The sequence below is a fragment of the Amblyomma mixtum genome, chromosome 1, assembly GCF_055824585.1.
Source record: "Amblyomma mixtum isolate Tamu chromosome 1, ASM5582458v1, whole genome shotgun sequence".
In the NCBI taxonomy this organism is placed as follows: domain Eukaryota; kingdom Metazoa; phylum Arthropoda; class Arachnida; order Ixodida; family Ixodidae; genus Amblyomma; species Amblyomma mixtum.
Genome location: NC_143012.1, coordinates 98,677,738 through 98,682,492, shown reverse-complemented (window position 1 = coordinate 98,682,492; position 4,755 = coordinate 98,677,738). Strand labels below are relative to the sequence as shown.

Sequence of the window (4,755 nt, the reverse complement as noted above, 5' to 3'; positions counted from 1 at the left end):
TGGCGAAGTATCCTTCTTTGTCTGAAAGGATGACCCTCAGGTCCTTGGAGTGCATCCAATTTGCTATCGCGTTGATCGGACTTGGCTTAATGGTATTCCCCTTTGTGCGCTCTAAAACTTCAAGACATTCGGTGATGCATCGAGCCCTTTCACTTTCTTCTGCTTTCCTTGCGATGGACCTTGACATAGCTAGCTTTCCCGGCCCGTCTAGCTTAGGCTCAAAGGCATGCTTAGGACCCAGCTTAAGCACGTTGTTAAAAAAGAGAAAAAGGTTGCGGTGTCGCGCACACGGATCCGTTTGTCAACTGCCGCACGTGTGTCGTCTACAGCTTTCCCCTTTCCTGCGGAGCACGCTACATCGGACAGACCGGCCGTTGCTTGAACAAGCGTTTGCAAGAACACAACAACAATTTAGAAAAAGGCAATGACCAATCTTATCTTGTTACCCATTGTAAGGGGTGCGCAGTGATGAAAAAGAAGAAAAAAAAGTGCACTGCTTTGTTAAGTCAAGCAATGGTGTTGTATTCTCACAGAGATCAAACCACGCGGGAAGTAGCAGAAGCATACTTCATCGCAACGGAGCAACGGGGCTGCGTTAGCAAACCTTCGGTTGCTTTAAGTGATAACGAGATCACTTTTCTTGGCGGTTTCCGGGCTTCGGGCGCACGATAGTTTTATCTTTGTCATAGTTTTGTTTGTTCAATTTTGTTTTCATGATTATGCCTTCCTTATATACCCAGGTTTTCGAAATAAAGCCTTAGTTGTGAGTTCAGCGCTTGTCCTGTCGTCGCCTTTACTCTTGTGTCTAGTCTTTTGTGCGCTGTTTTTCAACCATGAACCTATACCAACTCGCCCAACTTAACGTTCTACTAAATCCTTTAAATGTTGGCGGCTGAGGGAAGTATTACATTTAGAGCACTTTTTGTACGCACTTCTAGCTTTCCGTATTAACCTACGTACATCCCAATTAAACCATGGTTTATGTTTTTTCCTTAGCCGCAGGAATTTTTTAGGGACATATTTCTCTAGGAGTTCCAATACTCTCACGCGAAACGCGGACCATAAATGCTCAGCGTCGCTACTTTCTGAGAGACGCTGAAAGATTGGCAAGTACGACACTAATTCTCCCTGGATGGCGTCAAAATTACCTTTCTCGTATATAAATACCTGCCGTGGGGGTTGCAGACGAGTCGGTACAACTGAAATGTTTAAGTTCGTTATCACCGCATCATGATCACTGAGGCCAGGTTGCGTAGACAAATTGGTCACAACGTTGGGGTCGTTACAGAGTACTAGATCTAATGTAGCCTGTTGTCTAGTAGGAACTAAAACATATTGGGTTAAATTATTCAATGTAATCAGGTCACGAAAAGTTGTATTAATTCGTGCTTTATTAGTTATTGCACCTTTGGAAGTCCATGTTATCTCCGGGAGATTAAAATCGCCGCCCAGAAAAACGGTATCAGATAGCACTGATAAAATGTCAGCAAGATTATGAATTGGAGTTTCATTATTATCGGGTGGACGGTAGAAGGATCCAAATACTAATCTATTTCCCTTTGGCAGGCTCACTCGACACCAAACGGATTCCGCAGCACTGTGAAATTGAAGTTCCTCGCTAGGCAGGTCGTTTGATATTAAAATAAAGACGCCTCCGCCATGCCGATGTCTATCTTTACGGTAGACAGTAAACCCCGGTGGGAATACTTCGCTATTCATAATATTATTTTCTAACCAGGACTCGGTGCCTAGTACAACGTGCGGCTGCACTGTTGCTACTATAGAGGAAAAAGCGTCCGTCTTATTTTTGATGCTTCTACAGTTTACCAAGAGAACCGAAAATTCTTTCGGTTCAGCCACGTCAATGATGTGGTTTTGATGTGTGTTATCTGCATGTCATTCCCCGTTTGAATGCGCACGCGCTCTCAATAAAGCAGGTTGCCTCGTGTCGAAGTCCCATATATATGTGTCGCCATTTATAACTGCCTTATCATATTTTAGTTGTACACGGATTTCCTTTCTATCTCGTTTTTCTTTTGTATAGTTCCAGAGAAGACGCCCTTTTTCCCTGGACAGCGCGACTAAAGTCTTCCGAGACACTAAAAGCGGTGCCTTTAAATTTGCGCGCATTTTGTAGTACACTATCCCGTGCTTTCCAGCTTGCAAAGTTCGCTATGATCGGCCGGTTTTTCCCCTCCCGGTATGCTCCCACCCGGTGCGCCCTTTCGATAGGTATGTTATCAAGTTCTAGGTTGTCTTGGCAGACGCCTTTGACTAGTTCTTCGGATCTTTGCCACGTTTCCTTCGGCTCGTTGTCGCTGATTCCAAAAAAAAAACCAGATTTAGTCTCCGGCTCCTGTTTTCGAGATCGTCCAGTCTAGCTTCAAGCTTCCGTTCTGATTCTTCGACTAGCGTAATACGGTTCTCAATTGCAGTAGACTTCGCAATCACGCTGTCAATCTTCTTTTCGAGTTCTAATTGGTTAATTTCGATGGTTGTTAGCTTTGTCAGAACGGTTGCCTGGTCTGCTTTAAGCTGAGTGAGTACCTGTGCGATCTGCTCAAGCTGTTCCGCTTTGGCTTTTGTCATGGGACCGGGGTTTAGCTCCACATCCCCACACAGAAGCAACAGCTCGCACAAAAAGAGATATGAGTCAAAAACCAAGCATTCCAGCCCAGACAATATACGAGCACCAGAGCAAATAACCCAGTGGCACAATAAATGCTTGTTCAGGGGACACGACACTCTTACAAGTAAAACGTTATTCGACCGGTAACAAAGCGAAGATTTCATGTAACCAACCTGATACATAGAGCGAGGTGAGTACAGGCCGTGAAGAGTGCCGTGTCCCATTTGTTGCTGGCAAGACGAGCCGCTTTTATGGCTGCAGTAGGGCGGGAGCGGAAGCGTTCCGCGATGCTTTGCCACGTATCCATCGGTGATCAGAGGCAGATTGTCCGGAACGATGCATTGCTGAGAAGGATGACGGAATGAATTCCGCGATAAGCGATCCAGCTTCTGCCATGGCTTGACGTCCCAGACAGGCGCAGCCGCGACGAGGTTCGCCGTGACCGCAAGGAATCCGAGCAGCACCTGACACATAGAGCGAGGTGAGTACAGGCCGTGAAGAGTGCCGTGTCCCAGTTGTTGCTGGCAAGACGAGCCGCTTTTATGGCTGCAGTAGGGCGGGAGCGGAAGCGTTCCGCGATGCTTTGCCACGTATCCATCGGTGATCAGAGGCAGATTGTCCGGAACGATGCATTGCTGAGAAGGATGACGGAATGAATTCCGCGATAAGCGATCCAGCTTCTGCCATGGCTTGACGTCCCAGACAGGCGCAGCCGCGACGAGGTTCGCCGTGACCGCAAGGAATCCGAGCAGCACCTGATACATAGAGCGAGGTGAGTACAGGCCGTGAAGAGTGCCGTGTCCCAGTTGTTGCTGGCAAGACGAGCCGCTTTTATGGCTGCAGTAGGGCGGGAGCGGAAGCGTTCCGCGATGCTTTGCCACGTATCCATCGGTGATCAGAGGCAGATTGTCCGGAACGATGCATTGCTGAGAAGGATGACGGAATGAATTCCGCGATAAGCGATCCAGCTTCTGCCATGGCTTGACGTCCCAGACAGGCGCAGCCGCGACGAGGTTCGCCGTGACCGCAAGGAATCCGAGCAGCACCTGATACATAGAGCGAGGTGAGTACAGGCCGTGAAGAGTGCCGTGTCCCAGTTGTTGCTGGCAAGACGAGCCGCTTTTATGGCTGCAGTAGGGCGGGAGCGGAAGCGTTCCGCGATGCTTTGCCACGTATCCATCGGTGATCAGAGGCAGATTGTCCGGAACGATGCATTGCTGAGAAGGATGACGGAATGAATTCCGCGATAAGCGATCCAGCTTCTGCCATGGCTTGACGTCCCAGACAGGCGCAGCCGCGACGAGGTTCGCCGTGACCGCAAGGAATCCGAGCAGCACCTGATACATAGAGCGAGGTGAGTACAGGCCGTGAAGAGTGCCGTGTCCCAGTTGTTGCTGGCAAGACGAGCCGCTTTTATGGCTGCAGTGGGGCGGGAGCGGAAGCGTTCCGCGATGCTTTGCCACGTATCCATCGGTGATCAGAGGCAGATTGTCCGGAACGATGCATTGCTGAGAAGGATGACGGAATGAATTCCGCGATAAGCGATCCAGCTTCTGCCATGGCTTGACGTCCGACAGGCGCAGCCGCGACGAGGTTCGCCGTGACCGCAAGTAATCCGAGCAGCACCTGATACATAGAGCGAGGTGAGTACAGGGCGTGAAGAGTGCCGATGTTTGCATTTTTTTTTCGTAGTCCGCATATTACGAAATAGCGGATATAGCGGATATTCCCGCCGACTTCGTTTTAACCGGGCTAGACTGTATATACCACATACAGAAACTCACCCTCACCCCTGCTCTCCAACAGGAGGTCGAACGAGCGGTCTCCGCACTGCAGTCTTCCATCGTTTTCCTCCGCTGGGTCCCTGGGCATTCAGGGATTGACGGCAATGAGCTGGCCCATCAGCTCGACCGCGACGCACTTTTCCGGGCACCGTTGATCCCCTGGCCCAAGCCCCCTGAGGACGGTGGAAGACTCACCCTTCGCCGCACCATAAAAGAAGTCTACCTCGAGCTCCGCGTCGACAAACGCCTTTACCCTTCCCCTCATCCATCACTCACGGTGCCGGAGGCTCGCCCTCTTCAGCGCATCCAATGAATGCAGTCATCACCCCATCCCGCCTCTTT

The 4,755-nt window shown here is 49.9% G+C and overlaps 1 pseudogene; it reads right to left on the bottom strand.

Annotated features, from left to right (window-relative positions):
• Positions 1–1,896: 1,896 nt before the first annotated feature.
• LOC149367300 (uncharacterized) lies at positions 1,897–3,079 on the bottom strand (annotated as a pseudogene).
• Positions 3,080–4,755: the final 1,676 nt, after the last annotated feature.